We start from the raw sequence: 24,879 nt of genomic DNA on the forward strand, positions 1-24,879 counted from the left end.
TGTGTGTGTGTGTGTGTGTGTGTGTGAGACACAGAGAGAGAGGCTCAGGATACAAAGGTGCCTCTATCAACCTTTTTAGCTTCCATCCTTGTTTTAGCTTAAAGCTTGATTCCACACTTTCCCCTCCCCTCCTGCCCCTGCTCTTCCTCAGCATTCATATTGTTGGTCTATAGAATTAGTTTCTTTTCCACCACTGTCTCCTTGGTGGCTGCTGTCAGCCACACCTCTGAGCTCTAAGCCTTTACCTGCTGAAAGCCCTTCCTTAGTGGTTTGTACCTTCTGACCCTAGCCTGGCTAATTTGCCTTCCGAAGCTGTCAGATTCTGCTAAGATCATTTAATTCTGTCTTCTTCGTAATGTGGTTCAAGAAAAATGGGTAAGAGACCAAACAATGAGAAATCTTCCCTGGAACACAATGTACCCGCAGCGCTGTATTTCATCACTGAAAAAGTAGTGCGGGATTTACCAAGTAGAACACTTCCTAAAACAGATTCCATGCGGTGTTTATGAAGACAGATGCAAGGTATTTAAATGTGCAGAGTTACAGTCACAATATAAAGATTAATTCTGGAGGATTGGGCAGTCAGTCTCCCCATCTTAGTGGATCCCAGTAAGTTTAATTACTTGGGTGACAGTCATTAAACATTGCAGGTCACACATGCCAAGCGACCCAAGACATCTGAGTGGGACCTTGTGGGACAAGTGATTATGATAAAGGAAATAAGAAAATCATCAGGTGGCATGAAAAGGCGTGCCTGCATTCAGTTTAGTCAAAATCACTTTCGATGACATTTAAAAAGAAGGAAAGAATCATAACCATAGGCACTCTATAAGTATGACCACTTTATCTGGTTTAGCAAGTCATTTTCCAATTATCTGGTGTCAAAGCTGAGCGCTGCTACCTGCTAAAATCTATTTCCTTCTAAAAAGATCCCATTCACCTAGATCTCAATTATGTGGCAGTCTTGTCGGAATATGGCAGGATGTGAGAAGGCCACCAGATTGTCACTCCTAGTGACTTAGGGTTTGAGCAGAAAATCTGAGCCACCGGGATTTATCGTCCGGATTCCAGTTGTGCAGTTGTGGGATCTGGTTAAACAGTCAGTGGAAGGTTTGCATCCGTGTCTGATACTGGAACCTGAGGTTGGCGGGGCAGGCAGTGAGAAGGAAAGCTGAACATGAAATGGAGGGAGCAAAGATGAACTTGAACCCTTGAGGACAAGCTAGAACCCATGGGGATGGCTGGGAACCCACACTGGTCTCTTTCTGCTTTTAAGCAGCTTCCGTGTTGGGGACGACCTTCAGGAGAAGCACACTGACCTTCATCAGGGAACTATGCATGTACCTGGCCAGAAGACAAAGAAAGTGAAAGAGATGTTCCAGAAAGGGCTGGACCAGCCCCTTTGCTGCCTCTTGACAACGAGGTGGCCAGCAGATAAATGATACACAAGAGCTGCAACAGTATCTGGCACTTTTCACTGACCTTTCAAATGCCAAGATTGCACCTGCTGCGTCACTGCCTTCCTTCCAATCTCACACAGAATGCCTGTGTGGCCCATGTTAACCTAGAACTATGCAGGAGAAGGAAGCGTGGGAAACACGGTTCTAGCCTAGATAGGCTAACACGATTTAGATCTACCATAGCACATTTGTCACATGGGGTCCACCCAGACTGGAATAATCCCTGTTGATCCACCATTTTATAAGAGCCACTTTTTACCTAGTTTGCCCATTTGGGGCAAACATCAGTTCTGTATGCCTGTTAAGGCTCTACTTACCTAATAAAAGTCTTTTAACTCTTGTATTTGTAATAACATCAAAAGGATTGCTTTAGAATAACTAGTGATACAGTGTAGCACACTGCACTTACAGTCAAATGTGATGTGGCAATGCATAAGTGAATATGAATATTATGTACACATATGTGCACAAATTCAGTACAACTGTTAACATGGTCTAGTCACGATGCCAGACAGTCCCCATCAGTGAAACTCAGAATCAGCAGTCGGTTAGTCCATTGACCAATGTTGATTGAGCACCTTGCTGGGTGTCAGGTGGTTAGTGCTAAAGGCACGGGATACAGCAGTCATGGAATGGTGTTGGAGCTAAGGAGCTTACATCCTATTCCAGGGCTTCTCAGTCACAGCCCTGTTGACATTTTTGGCTGAATGAGTCTCGGTTGTGGGATTGTTCTGTGTGCTGTAGAATGTTAAACAGCACTGTTGGCCTCTGCCTCTACCCACTAGATGCCAGTAAATTTTCCTCTCCCGCTTGAGACAACCCACAATGCCTTTGTACATTGCCAAATGTCCTCTAGGCAAAATCACCCCATTGGAGAACCTCTGTATCAGGGGGAAAGACAGATAGTAAATGCCACTGAGATACTTTCAGGCACCAATAGGTGCTATTAATAGTATAATGTAGGACAACATGGTTACATGACCACGTTCCAAGTGGTTAAGAAAGGCCTTGCGGAGGACTGGCATTTGGTTTGAGATTCAGGCAGCCCTTCAGAGATCTGGGGGCACCATTCCTCAAGCAGAAGGAAGAGCCAGTGCCCAGGCCTGGGTGGGAACACACTTGGCATGTGGGGAGCAGAAATGCTAGGAGCCTTGAAGCACACACACAGAAGGGGGCCAGGAGTGGGTGGGCCTGGACGTGGCGACTTTGTTACAGGGGGCATGGTGCGGAGTCTGCACTTAACCCTGGCTACTCTGGGCGGCTGTGGGAGAGATTTCATCAGGGGAGTGATGTGATCTGATTTATTCTTTAGAAGGACCATGGTGGCTGCTGTGTGGTGGGTAGCCAGATGCCTCATTGTCCTGCAATGTCAGGCACTCTGCTTCCTCCATCCAGTGACCTACGGGGATCCGAGATAACCCCCTGCAGCTGGGTGTTTCCCTCTAACAAGACTGATCAGCGATGGTAGAAAGTGTTGTGTCTCTGTGTCTTCCAGTGGTCAAAATTGGACTTGAAAATAGGACACTTTCATCATCGACATTTCTTGCTTGCAGGCTGCTTCTGTTTATGGTGTGTGTGTGTGTACACAGTAATATCCTTACTACAAGGGCTGCACCCCGGCCTCACCCCCACTTTTAAAAACAGGCCCCCTGCAGCCTTTGGTGAACATCAGCTTCTCCCCAAGGCTATAATTGGGGGACCCTATAGATTTTGACTTTGAATGAAAGAAGTCTGCTGCCCAATTCTGCCCATAATATTTTTTTTATTTTTGATCAAAAAGCCTATACTCTGTGGGTTCTTTCTTTCCATCTACTTCCCTCCCCCCCACACCCCATACCTCCATGAGGTTTCACGCCTTATGGGTTTTATGCCCATTTATATTTGAAATACATAAGCAGAATCATTCACACTCTTCACTCATAGAGGAGGCACTCTGTTTCTCCTGGGCAAGTGATTTACTCTCTTTCTGGGCACCATTCGAATATACCGGGTAGTCCGAGCAGCAGCAGAAGTGCCGAGGCAGGAAGGGTCCTGCTGCGGGCAGCGACGAGATGTGGCACCTGACAGTCTGTGAGCAGGACGGTAGACCCAGCATTCCGAAACACCTCCCTGAGGTCGTGTGTGATCACCAGCCCTGGACACCACCGCACCAAGTCATCCGGGGGCATGTTCTGTGTGGCAGGCCGGCATGGCAATGGGTTTCCCAGTAAAGATCGTGAGACACTGAGGTCAAATTATATATATAATTTATATATAAAATATATTTAGCATAGTTTGTTTAGCAATGCAAGAAAACGTTACATTTTTTAGTTATACTTTACTTCAAAATGATAAAAAATAGGAGTCGTTTTAGTGTGTAAAGAGTTATTTGGGGGGAAAAATTGATCGTCGGAATACGTCTCTAAAGGTTACTCCTCCAAACTTTATTATTTGGCATAGGTTTCAGTGGAATCTTCCAAAAGACATTAATCCATTCTTTTGCTTCAATGCATATTCTCTTGATGGATATTACCTCTATTTCTGTTACGTTGTAAGGTTTCCAGGACACATAAAAAATGGAAGATACATGGTCGATGCAAAATAACGCTACAGAGTAATGACATTGATTTGGGGAGTAGTTTATAGAATACAGATGCCTTTCTTTCAGTTTTCCTGAATAGATATAAAAAGGAAGGGAAGGGACAGCATCTGAAGCTAAGGAGGGGAACATGTGAGCTGAAGGGTAACTCCATAGGAGTCAGATTGAACTTTTTGACACCGTTCCGGAGAGTGGTTGGCTTAGGCCATGGGCAAAAACTAGCGCTGCACGCACTTAGGAACATTTTTTTGTTTCGTTGCATGTTATCGGGCCTTGACAGGAAATCATGCCGCAATCGTCCTGAAGGACAATCAGCACTAGTTTTCCATGGGCCATTTGTGCCAGTGGTAGTTTTGTGGGAGGAAAGATTTACAAAATTGACCATGCATTTGAAAGGTTATTGAGGAGGGTAAGCTTGTGAGTACATGTCCCACGGCTGTCCTTTAAGTTTTGCCCTTTCTGTGAACAGCCTGAATTTTCACGTAGTTTCAAGATTTAGGAAAATAACAGTCATCCATACTCACCAATCAAATTCAGCCAGTATTGACTTTAGCCTTGTATGAGCAAGAACTATTCCTGGTGCTCTCCATGAATCAAAGGATGGGGGAGAGGGAGACGGGGAGACTGACCGCTGTGGCTCTTGTGATTTCTAAGTGAGGATAGAGGTACATGCGCCAGTGACTGTGATACTGCACACGTGTGTATTCTAATGGACATGCAAAAATAACCCAGTGTGTTCAGCAAGGCTTCTAGAAAGGCATAAGTTTCAATCTGGTCGAAAATCAAAGGGTAGAACCTTGGCAGATGAAGCCAGCAAGAATATTCTGAGAGCAAAATTGGCTTGGGCCAAGGTGCAGAGATGGAGATTGCCTGTTTTGTCTTGCGGGACAAGGTTTCTATGATTGGAGCAGTGGGGCAAGTGGACGCTTTGGAGGTAATCCTTGAAAAGTAGCCAGACAGACTTGGAGAGCAATTGTGAAGGTCTCGTTAATGGATTTCTGTTGTATTTTCCATGCAACGCAGGGTCTATTAGAAGGATTTGAGTAAAAGATTGTCATGGAAAACTTAGAGGATATAATTTAGATACAAACTGAAAGAATTTTCCTGAAACTATTGAAGTGTCGTAGATTCTTGGAGCTAAAAAAGGGACAGAGGTTATTCATTAGGTGGTTTTCAAATATTGTGGGAAGCGCTTCCCTCAAATGACATCTTACACAAATGCCTCGTCTATAACACAAATGGAAGAGTCTTGCATTTGCTGTTTTCTCCTTCCTTCACCCCTGTAGCATTCCCCAAGACGTCTGCATAGGAAGCTCAAACTCCTGGGACAACCTGTCTTTTTTAGATGAAGGAGTTCAAAAGCAATGAAAACATATGTTTACAAAAAGACAGGTACAATCATGTTACTAGCAGCCTCATTCGCACTAGCTGGGAACTGGACCCACCCAGGGGGATTAGGCGAACAGACCATGCTGTGCTCAGGCAGTGGAACACTGCTCCCCAGTAGAAGGAGCGACCTCCACATACACATAACAAAGAGGAGGAAGCATGACTCAGCAGAGTGCACACTCCGATTCCATTTACCTGGTGTCCAAGAGCTTGTTAAACTAATCTATGGGGAAAGAAATCAGCTAGTGATTGCTGGGTGGCAGGGGGAGAATGGACTCAAAAGCGGCACAAGGGACTCTCTGGAGTGTTGGAAATGTTCTGTATCTTGTATTGCATAGTTACATTTGTGTGTTTATTATTCATTTGCACCAAAGATGTGCATATCTTACTGTATGATAATTATCCCTTAATAAACAAAAGTTATCAAAAGTCCTGAGAGGCAAAGTTGCCCGGTTCTCATAGCCAGTTACGAGAAAGAGTATGAGAAGCCAGAGCTTCGATTTCCTGCAGTTTAGGTTTGCTGGTCTTCACTGCTCTTCACCATATCGCCCTCCCTCAGAGCCCTGCAGCCTCTTCACCAACATCACAACATCACAACATCTAGGCTGACTCACCCCCACCCCCACCTCCACCTAGCTCAGAAACTTCGCTGTTACTGACAAGCATCAATGTGAGCACCCTAGAGATTCTGACTCAGCTTTTTAATTTCCCCATGGTGAGATCAGAAGTAGCAAAACAACCACACTTTTCTTATACCATGCCTCCCCTGTACTGCCAACCCTTTGGTAAACAGCGCTCTATTCCAAAGCCGTGAGGGCTTGTGAGATTTAGCCAGGCTGGATGGGAATGGGGCAGGGGAGAGGGCGCTGGCAGCTCTCAGTGGAGCCCTGTCTCCCCTGGCGGGCTGTCAAGTCTCAAGGTGCGCTGTGTTGTTGTATAGTGCACAGGCTCAGCTCCCCACACAGGTGTGCAGTTGGGCTCCATTAGTGAGCAGCCGCCGAGTGCCACATGTGGACTCACTGTGCGGCCTGTCTATGAACGGCATCCTTCCAGGAGGAGCGGGGAGGTGGTGGGAGTTTAATACCGCCTTCTCAGCCGTGGAAGGGCTGGGCAGCAGGGCAGCCCCAGTGGGTTTCTGACTGCTCTTCAAGAGGATCTAGTTCTGAGCCTTTGTTTGTGGTCTCTGTGCCTGGACTCTGCTGGGCTACATTGCTCCTTCATAACGTCACACATACGCACATCAGACTCTCTCACTCTCCCGAGAACTTTTCAAGGACTGGGATTGTATCTCCATCTTCTCTGTGTTCCCAGTACGCATTCCCACTACCGTGCCTTAGTCTGGAAAGATGGATCTTAACTGGGAACTGTTTTGCCCCTAGCACCCCATTAAGGGGACATTTTGCAATGTCTGGAGATGTTTTTGGTTGTCGAAAACTTGTGGCAGGATGTTACTGGCATCCTGTGGGTAGAGGTCAGGGATGCTGCTAATCATTCTACAGTGCATAGGACAGCTCTCCACAACAAAAAATGAGCTATCCCAAAGTGCCAATAGTGGCAAGGTTGAGAAACCGTTAAGTAGCATCTGCTTCACCGTGCCGAAGATAATAGGTCAACAACATCATGGACTCTTTGCTTACACAGGGCTGGGTGCGGCCAATGCTTTCCATTATGTTGAATCTCTTCGCTTGAGCTACCATTTCTGATTCTCTAGACATCTTAGTCGAACTCTAAGATGGGGAGCGTCTGAGTAAGGGAGTCACTAGCCAAACTGGGATAACCTTTCGGCAGAGCTGGAACCAGTCCATCTCTTAATCCAGAGTTGCCTTGACTCTGGTTTGGGTGTCTCATTCATTAATCTAGAGCCATGATAATAGTAATAATAATCATTGGCATGAATTCTGGATATTTGCCCGGTCTGCTTACATGGAGTCTCTAGGGCTGGAAAATGAACTCAGATGAACCTTACTTGCCCAAGGCCACACAGCCAGTATGTTTTGGAGCCAGATTAAAATCCAGGTTGCCTGAAGGCTCCCAAAGTCGTCATTTGTCACATATGTTTCCTTTTTAGCTTTCTTAAATTTCACTGAATATCCTCACCTCCCTTTAATAAAATTGATTTTCCCCTTGTCACAGATCCTCTGGGAATCTTGGTCTATGGCTTAATAAATGCAGGCGGGGACATCACCTAAACCATAGAATCCTCTGTTCTGAATCCTAATCAGGCGAGCACTCAGGGTTCTAGCTTATCTTTTTCTTCCCTGTCTACATTTCCTAAGAATCTTTTATTTGTTTAAGGTAAACATTGAAATATAGGGAAAAATGGAATGCAATGAAAAACCAAACACTTTCTAGTTAGGTCGCTAATTATGTGGACTAAGGGCAAGTCACTTACAAATCTCTTATATTTAAAATGATAAACAAGATTTCCTTTCAGATCTTAAAGTTTATCATCGTAGGGCTAATTGTAGTTTTTCTGAGTTTAAAATTTCAGTATTCAACAGCTTAAAGTGTAGGAATTAAGAAAGAAGAACTGTTCATCAGCAAAAATGACAAGTCTCAACACAGTTGGTAGAAATCATGAAATACAGTTTTAAACTGTGCCTGGGGAAGCTACTTCTTCTTGCTCTGAGAGCACTCGCTTCTCCGATGGTCTCCGCCTCAGAGTCTGCGTGTTTTAATGAGGAGACCCGGCGCAGATCAAAATCATGCACAACATAGTATCATCGGACCGAAAGTGTGGCCGGGACTTTGGAAACTATTCGTGGCAAAATCAGACTTGGAATCAGGTAAAGTAGGAGTCACCTTGTGTTTCTGAGATTGGAAAGTATTTGTAATCCTGAAAAATTAATGAGGTTTCCTTAAAATAACAGACCCACTTTGAATTTTAAGCACTGCTGTTTTCAAAAATTGGATCCGCACAAAACTTTTCACGAGCACCTTATATAAAGCAAGGGTGGTGTATCTTAACGGAGACATAAATGTTCCTCGAAACTTTGAGACATATTCAGAAGCTTCAGATGAAAAACATGGAAATGGAAATGCCCTTTTCCTGACTCCATAATTGATGTCCCTTGTCCTTAGTCTTTTCAAGGACTGGTTTATCCCCAAAGTGGCCAGAGCTTGCTTACTTCGGGTAATGACTGTAATGGCCCCAAAAGACCAATAAAGTGACAGAAGATACAGAGTCCTGGTCTATAGCATCCACTTAAAACTTCCCCTCAAACTGCCGGCTGACTCACTAATCGAGGCCTGAATCGGAAGCCAGGTGACCCGTGCTCTGTGGTCTCCTGCAGCCTGAGCACTGGGTGGAGTTCTTCCACGTGCTGCTAATAATAGTAACCGGTGTTTAATCTCTTTGTCAATGCAGTCTCCTTTGCTCTATTGTGTTTTGTGTTCCTTGTGAGCTTTCCATATTAGTTATAAAAATGTCACTCCATCTGCAGCTGCATTTTTCATTGTATAAACTCCCAGGGATCTCATCAATTTAACCTGCTTGTACAGTTGGCAGCCAACCACTATAGGCAGGGACAGGCTTAATCAACGGGTTTTTTTTTTTCTTAATAATGAACTCAATACACAGGGAAGCATAGCAACAAATGAGCCTGTGATTCTAGGTAAAGACTTATTATCTGAAAATCTGTATTTAAATTAAGGGCTTTGTAATGGGATTCTTAACTGTGCAAGAAGATTCACCGTAGGATGTTTCTAAATATCAGTGTGTCCTAGGCATTTGAAATAGAGTTTAATCTGTAAACAGTTTACCCTGGGTTTTAAACAATTCATTGCTGGTGAAAAAAATCTGAATTCTTTAAAATAGAAATAGAAAAGCATTTGCAGTAACTGGCCACTATTGTAGCTACAGAAATACAAAGTGATTTCCTTTTGTGTAATTTTTGAATTATAAATTGTTTATCTTCCCTTAATAACTTTCACTAGAGAAAGAAATCTTTTCCTTTTTCAGTTTGCGTAAAAGTGTCTGGAACATTCTGTGACACAGAGGTTGGAAATTAAAGACTGAATTCAGACTAAAGCTTTTTACCCCACCGCCCCACCCCCACACCCTTATCCAATGTTAAGTACAGGCCTAAAGTCAGACAAAATGATGTGAAAAGAGGAGGTGACAGCGCTGGGGACAAGAATGAGGCTGTCTTCTATAGTGGAGAGACTCCTGTTGACATTCGCCAAAAATTTTTAATGATAATCATTTCCCAATGTTCTCTTTTTACTAGTCAACAACTATAAATTGTATCAACTCCCTTGAGACTCCAAATGCTTGTAACAGAATTAGAAAGTACTCCAGCGTTTCCTTTCAGACATCCTTCGAGGGAAGTCCTTGTTGGCACCCCAGGCTGAGTCGTTCATAACACCCGAAAAGGTTGCCTGCCTTCAAAGGGTGGCATCACAGGGGACTGAACCACCCATCGGGGGCTGAACGGAGCTTTTCCAGGTGACGCTAAACGGTTGGGTGATCATCGTGCACCTTACGCCTCATCAACAGTGCTGTAAAAATGCTAAATCACCTGTTCGTGTATTACGTTTGGGTGCTGAGCTTGTGCCGGCGGGCTGCCTCCTCACCCTTCCCAGCAGCCCAGGCCCCCACTCCATCTCCCTTTCAGGTATAATAGGCGATCTTCTGCCCAACACGTGCAGTGAACACATGGGATCCAGCTACTTCTCTTACACTTTCTGAGAGGTTTAGGGTGAGAATCTTTCTTCCTCTTAGTTTCCCTTTTAGAGACATAAGTCCTCACTTTCCTTACATGTTCATTAGCCTGCATTTCCTAGAGGTTTGTGGCAAGTGTGCTGGAGAAGGGCTGCCTGTTGGGTTGGCTGACCTCCTGACAGAGACCACTGCTCCGGGATGTGGCTGTGCCCCCTGGCAGCCCCATCAGCTGAGAGAGAAAACCCCCGTGGGGTGGGGTGGGCTGCGCCTCCACAGGGACTTCTGGCCCCGACCATCGGCCCCTAAGCACAGGGCAGTGCACAGTTAGAGCGGCTGTGTCTGCTGGGAGTTGTCCTGTGCCTTCTGGGGGGCTCCCCCTGCACACTCAGAGCCTGTGGTGAAGGGGGGTACTCCTTTGCACAGAGCAGACCTGACGATGGCTTTCTGTCCTGCAGGTCAGCCCTGTGGCGTCGTGAGCGCTTTTGTCTCACTGTGTATTCGGTTAACCGATGCCTTTGAATGCCGCCATGCTTTGGGGGAGGGCGCCGTTTGGGCAGTTCTTACTAAGGAAATAGAAAACACGTGAGTTCTCTCGTTTGCATGTGGCAATCTTAAATCAGGGTGTTGGAAGTGACTGATGGTAGCCAAGTGACTATGTGGCTACTTCCGTGGGGCTGTTTGGATCAGAAGAACATTTGTCCTGGCTGGTCTGATGCAGCTGAATCAACAAGGCAAACACAGCTCTTGCCGCTGGCTTGCTTGTCTTTTGAACGACTATGTAAGGTACAAAATGGTCCCCCTGCACTACTGCACTGAAGCACCCAGCCCTGACTCCACACCCCATCACGTCTCATCTTGTCTGTCAGCTTCGGTCCATCCCGTGGGTGGGTGCAGGGGCAGCGTGAGGCTGAGGCTGTGTGTGTGGATTATGCATTACTTGGGAGAGGAAAACGGAATGCTAACTTTTTTTTAGGTTTACTAAGAAGTCCCCAAGTCAAAAGAGCAGCCTTAAAATGATCTTGTTAAAATGCTCCATGCCTTTGAGTTTCCTGTTTAAAGGGACCGCCATGAACTCTAGGGCCTGTCCCGGCGAAGGTCTTGAGAATGTGATTTAAGATTAAAATGATAGGGAAAGTGAAAAAAATAGGAAAAAAAGAATACTTTGGCTATAAAGTCACCAACCTATTAAGCTACCTTGAAAGCTGTGGGTAGAAATAGCAGTATTGCTAAAAAAAATATGAGAGTTGTTATCTTTACTTTGAAATTAATATGCAAAGGAACATTTTGTTTACTACACTAAATCTTCATTTTTCATTTTTAAATTATGAGATTTATGTCACCTAAGTACAGCCTAAATACATTTTAATATTTGTTGTTTAATTTTTTTTCTTAAGCCCTGATTTGAAAACAAGTGATAATTCTTAGGCTGAGTTTCTTGACTTTGAGAAACAAGAATATTTTCCAGTAGAACACGTTAATGATTATAAAGTGTGAGGTAAGGAGAATGCAATATTCACTTAGAGTTTCAGCAGAGTTCTAGCGCAGAAGACAATTAACCAGGACTTTTTAAAAAAAGTTAAACTTGTCATTTTGAGGTAATTGTAGATTCACTTGCAGTTGTAGGAAATAATACAAAGAGATCCTTTATTTCCCCCACACCGACTGTGGTAACATTGTACAAAACCATGGTGCGGTATCACAGCCAGGTGTGCTATCATAACCAGCTGCAATAACCAGGGCATTGACATTGATACAGTCAAGTACAGATCAGTGTTGATGGTAACACAAGCTCCTCTCTGAGTTCCCCTTTTATAGCCACACCCCCTCCCTCCCATGTCTGACCTCTGGCAACTATGACTCTGTTTAGTTTCTATAATCAGTCATTTCCAGAATGGAATCATGCAGTATTTAATCTTTTAGGAGAGTCCCCCCGCCCCAGCACAGTGCCCCGTGATTTCTTCACGCATGAATCAAGGGTTCACTCCTTTGTCTTGCTGTGTAGCAGACCGTGGTGTAGGCGCAGCACAGTCCGGTGAACCATTCGCCCACCGAAGGGCATTTGGGCTGTTTCCCATTTTGCCTGTCTAAAAAGAAAGCAAGCAGGACTTTAAAAAACAGTTATTGATATGCTTATGATTGTGTCTTATTATGGAGTATTTATTGGCTGGGTAGAGTAAGATTAAAGGCTTAGAGTCATTAGGACTAAAATAAATGTTATAAACTATGACAGTCTAGCACAGAATAGCTTGATTTCATAAATGTACTTTATTTATGTATTTAATCAAACTTAAGTTTATTATCAGCCAATGTCCATCAATACAATTTGTAAATGGTTATACTGTGCCTCTGCTTTCATTTCTGTTCTCAACCTAAATAATTGCTCAAAATGCACTATAAATATTCACTTTTATTAAGCATTGCTCACACATCTTATTGTTCCTAGCAATGTGATAGCACACGATTGTGCTGACTTTTCACTGTCAAGCCCAATTGGTGGATGTTTAAAAACATTAAATACCCATGTGCATTCGGAGTCTCTGATGAAGAGGCTTAATTAAATAAACATTGCATTGTGAACAGAAGTGCCAGCACGGGAACAGTCTGTGAAGTTTACAGCTTACTAGTGGATGGTAGGCAATTAGTTGAGGAACACTCAGAAACATGTGGTTCTGTGGGTAGGAAGTAGGGAAGGCCTGTCTGTATCCCCCAAATATCTGTGTGCACCTGTTCACACTCCACGTTAGCCCTGGGGGGGACAGAGAGGCAGGGTGACTTAGGTACACAGTCATGGGGCCAACCCAGATCCAAAGGGAGGGGAAATGAACCCTGCCTCTTGATGCAGCTCCACTGGGCTTTTCCAGCAACCCCTGGGTATCCTACGGTCCAGCTGAATTCTGACATTAACTACACGGAGTTAGCGCAGATCCCACAAGTGAAGGGTGAGTCCCCCGCTTCAGACACCAGCCACAGGTAAAGTATCCCCAAGTTATCCACACTCCGGGAAGCGCAACCTGTAAGATTACAGTTTACTAGAAAGACCACAGATGAACATCCAGATGAAGAGGGAAATGAGGTGAGGGCTGGAAGGATCCTGAGAGCAGAAACCTCTGTCCCCTGGAGTTGGGATGCACCACCCTCCTGGTACGTTCAACAACGAGGAAGCTCCCCCAGACCTCATTATCGAGGCTTCGCGGGCTGGGCATGGTTGGTTAAATCATTGGCCATCAGCAGTTCATCTCAGTCTCCAGCCCCCCTCACCTGCTCAGAGGCTGGAGCTGAAAGTGCTAATAGACCTGTAATCACAGGTGTGGCCAATCCTTCCCTTGAAACTAAGGGCCCACCTTGTGTCCCCTTGGTTGCATAAACACAGGTGTAGTCCAAAGGAGCTCGTTATGCCATGACAAAAGACACTCATGCCACCCAGGAAATTCCAAGGGTTTTTGAAGCTCTGTATCAGGAACCAGAACTGGGGACAAAGGAAAAATATTTTTCTTCTTATACCACAGGGCAGGGGTGATGACAAAGAATTTGTGGTCTCTCTTAGTCCACCACACTGGTCCTCCACAGACTCAAGCTGGCTTGTTACCTTATGCAAAATGGATGGAATTTTAAGCGATTGTTTTCCTATCATTTACCTGGAAAATGACCCTGCAGTCTATTCCCATTGCCATGGAGTAGGCCCCTGGAGAGCTGATGTTGCAGCTCAGGTGTGCGTGCCAGACACACAAACGGAGTTTTCAGAAAAAGCTGTCCAGTTGATGTGCAACGCAGGGGAGAGGATGGTGACGGGAAAGCCTTTGGGGGCAGCCCTCAGTGTTGGACTCTGGTCCCCACTCAGGACCCCTTGGGCAGCCACTTTCCTGATCCCCTCAGTTCTCCCTCCCACTGGGAAGGAGAGCTCAAACTCCTCTGCTTCCCTAAACTTGACCGTTTCCATCATCCCCCCCCACCCTTGTGCACCCTTGTTCTGTTCACCCACACCTGACTCAGACCTAGCTTTTGCCTATTTGTTTTCTTTTGCTCACAGACTATGTTCCCTTGAGCCAGATTCCCAGGTCCCACCAACTCAGAAAACAAAGGAGAGGATGTTGCTAATGACATCAAAAAAGAAGGATATTTGCAAATGTAAGGGAAAAGTGGTTGAACTGGTTATACTTGTCCTTGGAAGGTTTAGCATAGATTTTAGGAAGTTACTTTAAAGATATGCAGTAAACGTTTGCTGCCTCAGTTCAGGGTGAGGGAGTTTTTAGCAAAAAGCAAGTCTCAAAACAGCCTAGATACAATGCAGGCCTGATTCCCCACGGGAGAACCTATCCGTGGGCGTGGGTCCCATGTGCTGGACCTCACTTTCCACTGGCCTCTCTGAGTGGGAGCTGGGCCCACACCATGCAGAACGGTCTCCTATACTGGGCCCCATGGAAGTCTGAGTTGTAATTATAAAGATAAGTTTTTGAAGTGTACAGTAAAATCCTAGGCAGTCTTCAGGCTTAGTCATTCTCTTATGTATTACCCATGCAACTTTTTGCACAGCTACACTACAACTCCGCAGCGGGAACTATTGGCTTCATTTGTTTCTTCCATCACTTTAAGCATCTGATTTGTGCCAGGCACTGTATTTGGTCCTAGTGTTTCTAGGAATGAGGACAGTTCCCAGTTTGTATATATTCTGTATGTTTGTTGCGTGTGTCAATCATTTCGCAGCTGCATCAACACTTTTTTTTTCCTACTTGACAATGATTGTGTAACCATATTCTCTGAGCTTCATATCACATCTCTGGTCAAAGGTTTAGACGCTGGACATGTTTTATTTGTAGTCTTTTCTCTGTCAGTCACAACCTGCCCCGTCAGCTTCTGACAAACTCATTTAGGCCAGAGACTTGGTTTCATTGATCTTAGTATCACAGCGCACCTTTGGTTGAAAGGTGTTTGGCATTGGACTAAAGGAAGTCTGCTCTACTTGGCGTTTAAATCCCTATGGTTTGTTTTCAAAGCTGTATTGTTGTGGTGATTATTGAAAAAGTGACTGACTTTACAAGCACTGGGATGACTTCCTCTTAGAAGGAGGAACCTGGGAGTCTAAGGGGATGTGGCAGAAGCAGAAACAACAGGTGCATCTCTCAGGGAGTAGGGACAGCCTCCATTTATCGGTTCCTGCATCGCCTTGAAGATGCCTTTGCAGCTCTTACATTGGCCGCATTTCTTTCATCTTGGAATTTCAAGATCTCTGGGAGTATTTCCGTCCTGTACCTTGTTCCTACCTTACCTTGCTCTTCATTATTTCTAATCCTTTCAGTGTTCCTGTCCTCTCTCATCTGCTGTTTTGTTTAATGGATTTTGAGACATACTGTAGTTACCCTGCTTTATCTTAGAACTAAGGAACTGAAGGAGTCCAGAGTTTCCCACGAGGTACCCTTTGCTGCACATGAGAGGACCCTAAGAGGAATGACGGAGGCCGCAGCAGGAAAATCGGTCACTGCTGACCACGCTGAACAGTGAAGTCTGTTACTATTGTACTTCCTGGCTCTCTCCTTCAGAGAATTCACTAGACTTTCCCTCTCCCAGACTTCACGGCTGTGCCCAGGCTTACAGTAACCCTCTTCTCTTTAAAAGCCTATGCCTTATACATATGCCTTTTCTAAGTGTTTCCTCCATTCAGAGGATGGGAAGATACTGTATGTGGGGGAGCCACAGGGTCTGGTTGGATGGACAGAACTGAGGTTGCCAATTCTTTTGCCATCAGGTAAGTCCCTAAATTTGGTGGCTCCACTACTTTCTCTGACTACCTTCTGACATGAGCCAAGCTTGCCTGTTAGAGGGAAGAACACTAGCATGCTTGGTGGCCAAATCATATTGGTGCTTTCTAGAAAACATCTTTTATGTGTATATCAAATCTGTCTTTTTACGTTTACCAGTAACGCTGTGGTCTAGACTTCATGGAACTGGGTTTCTCCATGGCAGGTCCTATTACTCTTTCCCAACATAGGCGTAGCATCTCTCTCAACACAGAGTTCTAGGCAACCGCTTTCAGTTGGCTGAAGTCGTCATTCAGAATGAAGCCCGTTTGGCATTCCCTACTAGCTACTCTTCTCTTGCCTCGATCATTCCTCTGCACGGCTTTCCCAACCACTCAACCCTTTCAAGTTTAACATTTAGACTGCTGCCATGATTCCCCTTCCACTGGCACCTGTACCTACATATTGACGCTCTCTGGTGATTTCCTGCCGCAACCATTACCTTTGAGTGTGTTGGCCATTTGCAGAGGATGGGTGTCACGTGTTCCCGCATACACACTCCCCATTCACAAAGGCTTTTGTTCTTTTGTCTCTATTTGGCCCATACCTCTGTCCTCATATGTGGTGGCCAGCGCACCATTCATTAGAAATGGTATTAACAACTCCCTTCCCTGAAGGCCACACATAGTTGTTCTAGAGTCACCTGGCACGGTATTCTAATACTTCAACAGTATTGAGGCTTCAGAGTTAACCCTCAGCAGCATTTCCATTTTCTCTGGTTCTTGGTGCACAGACATAACCATTAATTACATCTCTGGGCACAGAAAATGAAGCTGGAATGTGCCATTTACTATGCTTCCCATGTGTATTAAAAAAGTTTAATGTTTTATCTTGGGTTGCAGTAGCTCATGGACATTGGTAAGGGGCAAGCTGAAACTTTAGGGGCTCCCCAAATTCTCAGATGCTACAAACTAAGGAGCAACTGCTGGGTATCAAGCTGGGTTTCCTCACTAGTCTCAGAATTCCAGTTGTCCCCACACACATTCGAGCTGGGGGCCTTCCATGGATTGTTTCATAAAATCCTTCCTACAGTACCGTCTGTATTAACACTAGTGGAAAGCACTGCATGTACAGTTTGCACTCCAAGAATAGAAGACAAATTTATAGAACCATTGAATGCCGAGGGCCTGCCGGGTACTGTGTATGAGGACATTAGTATGTCGCCTCCCGTTGAAAACCAGAAAGCAAGTGTAAAATTGAGCAGGGCCTCTGCAGAGATACCTTTCCAGTGGCATCACAGAAATGGATATTGTGAGTACACTAAGGAAGCCCATTCTTCCTGTGGTAGAAATCGTGTTTGTATCCTCTCTGATAGAAAGGGATACTTCACTATAATGGGTCTTGACCTGTTTTTTTTTTCTTTGAGGAAGAGTCCTTCTAACTTAGAAGCTGAAATGGCTGGATATTTCATCTTCCTGCTCCCTGGAAAGAAGGTGGAATACGCTTGGCCAATCAGCCCTCTCATTCTGGGCTTTGGATCAAGAGGAAGTGATGCAGAGAGCGAGGAATGCATGCGACAGGTTTCAGGGCAGGGGCATCAAGGACAGTGAGAGAGTGTCCTGGAGTCCAGTGGCTCGAGCTGGCTGCCGCACCTCAGACTGGAAGCCCCGGAGGCAGCCACCCTCAGGGGCTGCCCGATTGTCTAACATGTCTGTCAATTCTCTGTTCTTTCATCTTCTTCCAACACATTCCTTTGCTGCATAAGTAGCCGGGCAGAACTTGTGTTGCTCACCAGCAGTGACCCTGTATAATTCAGTCACTTGTGTGGCTTTGCTGAGTCACCTGGCATACACTACCTTCTGCTTGGACAGTTTAGAGACATCCACAGTCCATATGAATTACTACCTTTTCTTCTGTCTCCGAGAATGTTTGAAAGTTGTTTTATTTATAATGCCAACTTTTAAAAAATTGCTAAAGTTAACTGGATGATAAACTAGGTAGAAATCACTTTACAAGAAGAGGGAAAGCCCAAAATGCTACTTACTATAGAGAACCCACAATTCAGGGTTTTTAAAAAGAGATTTTATTTATTTATTTTTAGAAAGAAGGGAAGGGAAGGAGAAAGGGAGAGAAACGTCGGTGTGTGGTTGCCTCTCAAGCGCCCCCTACTGAGGACCTGGCCAGCAACATAGGCATGTGCCCTGACTGGGAATCAAACCAGCGACCCTTTGGTATGCAGGGTGGTGTTCAGTCCTTGAGCCACACCAGCCAGAGCCCACAATTCAGTTTTATTCAAAGCAAAGAGAAACGAACTATTTTGATCATACTGGAAGAAACTCAGCCACAGGTTTGGAGTCTGTACCCAAACACATGCAGTGAGACAGTGCTCTGCTGATGCAGGTGCTTCGCTGCTGCATTGCCCACTGTGTACTGCTAACCATTATAAACAGGGCCGTGAACCTAGTGTTTGGAAGAACCCTGACAGGGCTACAGTGTCAGAGACAATGTTTCACTTCTCTTCGCACTGCGGGTTCTCTTTGTCTACCTGGGCTTCCTCTTCCGAATGGTTAGTTTTGATGTTGAAGGTCTTGCGAATCCCTTTAGGAGTTCTCCCCTTGATCATATTGGCGACAGTCTTGCATGTAGCATCAAACAAACCTTTGATGTCTAAATAGTTTGTGTCCAGAGTCAGTTCAAAAAGTGTTCCTTGGTCAACTTTCAGGAATTCTTGGTCGCATACAGGGATATCGTCTGCTCGTTTTTCTTTGTTCTCCTCCTCCTCAGGAGGAGGAGGGTCATGCTTGTAGTGGGTGACCACTGGATGACCTTCGCTAATATTGCTGCGTTACCATTTGGTAGAGGAGCTGGGCCATCCTCACCCTCACCATCCATTCCCGTCTTCTCACATGGTCTTGATAGTCACAGAGTGTTTGGCAATTTCAACATCAACTTCAAATACCTCTCCATCGGAACTGGCGACTTAGTTGCAGGCACGGTGCTCAATGTCAGGGAGAGAGCAGGCTGGAGACTGACGAGAGTGAGGCAGTGTCAGCAGAGACACCAGGGAAGGGCAGAGAACGAGGTCCCTCTGAATCACTATTAATTTAACTTTGTGGTGAAAACTTGTCCCATGCAGGAAGCAGGATTATTTTGATTTGAATTTGTTTAACAAGAAGAAAACAAAGGGAAAGAAATCCTGTTGGCACTGACGATTAAAATATAAGAAAACAAAGATATTGATATGGTTTCAGTGAGGCTCCAAAGGTTTATTTCTTAGTTTGTTTTCTCTTATTCATTCAGTAATAGGAACTGGCGAAATCCATGGCAAGGAGAAAACAAGGCATCAGAGAGTATAAAATATTGAATTGGAATAAGTATTAGAACCCAGAACACGTAAATCTTTAACATTCAATCGGAGAGTACTTCACATTTCTCAGGTCGACTTCTTTCCCCACCACTTTGTATTCTGTGTCTACACTTGCATATTTAAACAATAATTTAAAAATCACATAAAAAGTAGTCGGGACTTTTTTCTCATTTGACTCTCAGTTATTTCAATTTGATGGGACTTGTTTAGGAAACCATTTAATGTTGTAAATGCCACCAAGTCATTCCAAAGTGCAGATTAGAAATTCTGTCATCAATTCCAAGTTTAAAAGGTCCTGACATTTCTGGGTGGAACTGGCCTGTGATCATTTACCAGTGACATCTCACGTCCATGCAAGTGGCTTCCCCTGGAGTGGGCATGGCTTTGCACAAGGTGGAGAGAAGCTCATGGGCGCCAACAGTCCTGAAAAGCAAATCACATTTACATGTAGCTTGAGTGCGAGGCAAGATCTTTTTGTAGTGAGAAAAGGAACTATATCCCTATTACTATTTCAGCTTTTATACATCAAGTCTGTATAGTTGAAAAGGGCTTTATAATCACTTCAATTAGTGGTCGCTTACCTAAGCCCAGGGTGTGACGTGACTGGCATCTTTTTCTACAAAAACCGTAGTTAGTTGAATGGAACTGATGCAGGATGCTAACCAGCGGTGAGCTGGTGATGGCAGCGGTCTTACTCTGGACCCTGCAGAGCCATGCTGTTCCCGACCTTTTTAGAGGTCTGGGTAGGGTGAGGGAAGGAGTTGATTATGATTGTTATGAGTGAAAAGGGCACTTCAAAAGCCTCATTGGAAATGTCGACAGAAGTCTGTTACAGAGTTAAAGCAAGGCTTCTCAAAACACATACCTGTGGGAAAGCACCCTTCATACATTAGCCAGCATGCAGCCAGCATCTGAGATCACATTTGGATTTGCCCCTTTCCAGAACTGGCCTGAGAACCTTCAGCTGGGCTTTAGCAGGCTGGATCTTGACCCTGGGGATAGGGGAGAGCTAGACATACGGTTTTGAGGTTCTTTGCAGTGGGCTGCCAGCAGTCCTGTCTCCATCTTTCATGCATAAGCATGGACTTGACCTCCGCTGTGTTTCCTTCATGTGGGGAGAGGTAGGCTTATCATCCTAACTCTTTTCTGTATACAATGTGCAGTCAAGGCATAAGGAACTATACTTGAACATGGCTTTGCCGTTTACTGTTGAGTTCAGACAGTAAGTTCTGTGAGGGCGAAGACCCTGTCGTTCTCTATTTGTGTCGTGAGCAGGCGTGCAGAGGCTTGGGTACATCCTCAGTCTGTATTATTGATTAGCACCTTCACCTGGAGTTTCTGGGGCCATTCTCCCCCTGGTTCGATGGTGACAGGCACAGGGAGGGGACAACACCCAGTTAAGGAGCGTTCACACAGGTCTTTAATACCCCAGCTCCCGTTTTGCTGACTCATCTGTGACCCAGGAACTGCGGTCTTTGTGCAGATCCCATGGCCCTGAGGACTGCGTTTAGGCATTTGGCTCCTCAGCAACCCCAGTTCTCTCTGTCCTCTGCATCCGGCACCAGACCTGCTGCATCTGGCAGTCTTTCCCGTTGCTGACTTTCTCCGTCCTCTCTCTGGTCAGTGGCCAGTCGCAGTGCCCCAGTGGGCCCTTTGACACAACTCTGAGTGTCCACCCCTCTTCGTAGGAGTTGATTTTTCTGGGCAATATCTTAAGCTCCGGAGCTGGGAGAGAAGTAAATATCTGATAACTCCCAGAGTTCGCATCCTTGTGGCTCTCCTCGAGCTTGTCCTCCACTGGACAGTGAGAAAGGGCACAAGGCCAGTCAACGCCCTTGACTCCAGGTGAATTCTCAGACTTGATGCCCTTTCCTGGTGTACTTTTTAAGAGCCCATCACATATTGGCCGTGTCCCCACTTGGGGTCCCCCAGCATGCAGAATCAGCTCTGAACGTGTTCTACTACCTTCCCTCATAGGGCCTTGGCGCCTGTGGTAAACCTTTATACCAGAAATGAGCTCAGGTACCCGTGCTCTGTGTAGTTCCTTATGGACTCAAATTATATTCCTAGATTATGCATTTTACAGTAAAAAAAAAAGAATCCTCCAAAGTATCCAGAACCACACTGGATCCTTAATAAATGCTTGTTCATGATGGGACACCCATTAAATATATGTCGAAGTAACTTGTTTTTCTCTGACATTTCTCTCTCAATCTCCACGGTTAACTGTCCTGCTCTGGGAACCACCTGCCAGTGCTGCTGAGAGAGAAGAATTGGGGTATTTAACGGTCATCAGAGAGTCACTGTTATGGTGCCGAGATTTTAAAAAGCTGCTCATTGTACTAGCTTAAGGGTAAATTACATGCTCCTCTCTTTATGCAACGGTGGTAATGATTTTTTAAATGCTGGTGGGATAGCACTGTAATTAGTGGACACCAGCTTCTATTTTGGTAACAATTTGTTCTTATACCACATTTAAGAGGTTTCTCTTCCCTGTGGTTATAAAAAGGTAAAAAGAAAAAAAAGTGACTTCCTTTTTAATAAGGCATCCCAAGCAGTGTAAGTACCTATGAATTATAAATGAAAACTTCTCAGTGATTAAAGTAAAATACTGGCGCAGTCCCCTTCTCTGCGTCCCTGCTTCATGAGGCCTGCGTGAAGATCACTCAGCGGAGGTCCCGAGGGTCTCTGACATCGCTTCCATCTGTTCCACTCGTTTCTCTGATGTAAATCAGAGGGGACTGAGCACAGCAGAATTCCAGCTGGTGTGAGGAGAGGGGCTCACTCCTCCAGGGTTGTTATCGGCGAAGTGCTGGGGGTTGGAAGGGCCCTGGGCTCCAGCTCTTCACAGACTGGTCCTTGTAGTGATGGCCTGCTACTATAACCCGATCCGTGTTTTGTTCCCTCGGGAATTAATTTACACCACTTAATGCCCAAGGATGCTTCTGTTCCCTCTCGGACATGGGTGGGGCGGTACTGAGCGGCAGGTGAGAGCAGGTGCTGGGGGAGATGTTTCAGCGGTCTTTTACCTTCCAGGAGAGACCTGTAAGCTGAGGAAGCTTGACGACGGTTGCTCCGAAAGAAGAGCTGAACACGATCTCAGGTGGATAGTAGTCAATATTAATTAATATCATTTAGAAGAATCCTTCTTTCCAATTCCTCAGACTCAGCAAATCTCATACTGCATCCATGGTAATGGAGTAAGAAGTTGGTAGTAGAAAAATAGTTCTCAGGGTCCTGAGGAAGAAGAGGGGAAGCCTGGATAGAAAAAAATCTTCTAGTTCTGTTTCTTCCTCGCTGCCCTCCATTTGCCTTCTATTTGATCAGTTGTTGATTAAATAACATTAATTTCTGTTGCAAAATTGTATGTAAGAGACTACTGGCCTCATAATAAAATAAAAAGTATAATAAGTATTACAGGTCATCAGTTCTAAAATAGCTTATTTTGTCAACATGATTAACAGGTTTTGGGGAGCAATTAATATCCAGGCAAAACTAATGAACCCTTCAGCAAATGGAAATGTGGCTTCTGAGCCAAGGGAATAGTCCCTTAGCCTTTCAGAGACTTTTCTCCTGTCAGGTGATGTCCACATTTCTAACTTAGAGTCTCTCATGGGTTTGTTTAGATTATTAAATCATACTTTTCTCTCAGCAATATATGTAACAAAATATAATGCAGGAAAGGTGGTGCTTAATAAAAATCTCCTGTTAACTGTTGATATTTGTTGGCATCAGATTAGAATCAAGGTAACCTCAGGTTAGTCAGAAGCTTTTCAGTCACAGGACTTTCAGCAGTGATAGGTAAAGTAGACCAAAGAAGAAATTGAAGAGACACAACTGGACTCATCTTGGGAGAATTTCAAAATCATCACTAAGACATCGGCTAAACTGGAAAGTTATTTCTGAATCTTTAGCCAATGATGCCCCATGATCAGGTCATTTCGCCATTATGTATTTAGAGAGTATGATGCTTCTTGGTGTATTTAATCTATAAAACCTTCACCCTCAAAAATTGGAGAAGTAGTACAACTATAACAAACACGTCTTAAATGCATGGATTCATGAGGCCACTCTCTTATCGCGTCTGACTGTTTAATGTTGGCTTCAATGACTGCCCACTTACCAAGGTTTTAAAGCCATAACTGACAAAAACCCGAAAGCTATTAGACCTTTAAGGAAAACTTCGCGAAGTTACATCTTCTGTTTTTCAGCACCTTCCCTCAGTGAGCCTTGCCACACCCCCAGGAGAACCTGCTCTTTCGTGAGCTTGCAGATCAACAGTTGGAAGACGGTTGTACTTTTGAGCCTTGAGGTTTTATGTTTTCTCCCCTAAGTCTTTTATCCTGCAAGCGCCCTTTGGAATGATTTGAAATAGCATTCTCCCTTCATTCATAATGTATTGAAAATCTATTTGGAGCAAGGTATTGTGCTAGATTTAAAGATGGACTTCATTCACTGCAGCAAATATTTATTGTGTGCACACCACGTAGCTAAGAACTGGGAATAGAGTGGAGAGCGAAAGAAGACCCCATTCCTGCCCTCTTGGAGTTGTCCGGTAGAGGAGACAGCCATGAACCAAAAATCGCACAAGTGAACGTAAAGTGAACAACTGTAGTGTGTGGTATGAAATGTGAAATGGGAGAGACGCGTCATCTGGGGGCAAACGACTTCCGTAAAGAAGTGGTATTGAGGGGAGCCTGAAGGATGAGGAGATGCTCAGTAAGGAGTGTGGTGCAGAGCCGTCTTGCCGGTGGAGGCAGCAGCTGGTGCCAGCGGTCTGGGCCAGGGAGAGCACAGCACCGCTGAAAGAGCGAACAGGGCCGCCGCTCCGGAGCCCGGAGAACAAGGGAGCTCGAGGGGAAATGAGTGGCATGGAGGAGGGGGAGACCGTGCAGGACCTTACAGCCACTTTAAGGGTTTGGAGATGGGTTTTCTAAGAACGGTGGGAAGTCACTGAAGGGTTATAAGCAGGAAATGCGGAGGGAGCACCAGTGTGGTTTGCAGAGAGTACTCTAGTGCCATTGGAGCGGAGTGGTAACAAGATCAGTTCGGGCAGCAGGCATGCAGGTGAAAGGTGACAGTAACTCAGGTGGACGTCGTGCAGAAGGGAGCCATGAGCGTAGTCTAGATACGTGGAAGAGGTAGACCCGAGAGAAGTTGGAATTTTTCGAGTATGGCTGGGGGCAGGGTTGTTAGAACAGCCCCAAGTTTGCTCAGTAGGATGAAGCTGTGGCATTCACTGAGCTAGGAAGCTGGCATGAGATAAGAATTGTGGGTAAAGCTGAGTTTTACCTTGAACACTTTGAATTTAAACTGTTATTCAGTGTCATACAGTCATGGCTTTTTACATAGTCTAAAGAAATAAATGGCTTTAAAAAGGTCAAGGTGACTAGAGGTAGAGTGAGTGCTCCAGGTACCTCATGTTGCATAACACACCTGACAGTCACGGTTTAAAGCAACATCTGTTTGGCTCCAGTCTGAAATTTCGGTAGAGCTTGGTGTGGACAGCTCATCTGTGGCCCACTTGGTGTCAGCTGGGGTAGCCTAAAGCCTGGGGGCCGGAAGCACCGGAAACCTCGCTCACTTCTGTGTATGGCAGTTCCGTGTATCTCCCAGTGCTGGTCTATAAATTATGGATCCAATGTCCCCCAAGTTAAACTGCTAACATGTTCGAACCCTTTCACTGGGCT

At 45.1% G+C, this 24,879-nt stretch overlaps 1 protein-coding gene and 1 pseudogene across 13 annotated transcripts in view; one reads left to right on the forward strand and one right to left on the reverse strand.

Moving 5' to 3' along the window:
* RGS6 (regulator of G protein signaling 6) overlaps positions 1-24,879 on the forward strand; it is a 464,787-nt gene that overhangs the window by 154,779 nt on the left and 285,129 nt on the right. The gene's annotated exons all lie outside the window — the stretch shown is intronic.
* On the reverse strand, positions 18,332-20,254 carry LOC112311552 (S-phase kinase-associated protein 1 pseudogene; annotated as a pseudogene).

Source organism: Desmodus rotundus, chromosome 7 (assembly GCF_022682495.2).
Source record: "Desmodus rotundus isolate HL8 chromosome 7, HLdesRot8A.1, whole genome shotgun sequence".
Classification (NCBI taxonomy): domain Eukaryota; kingdom Metazoa; phylum Chordata; class Mammalia; order Chiroptera; family Phyllostomidae; genus Desmodus; species Desmodus rotundus.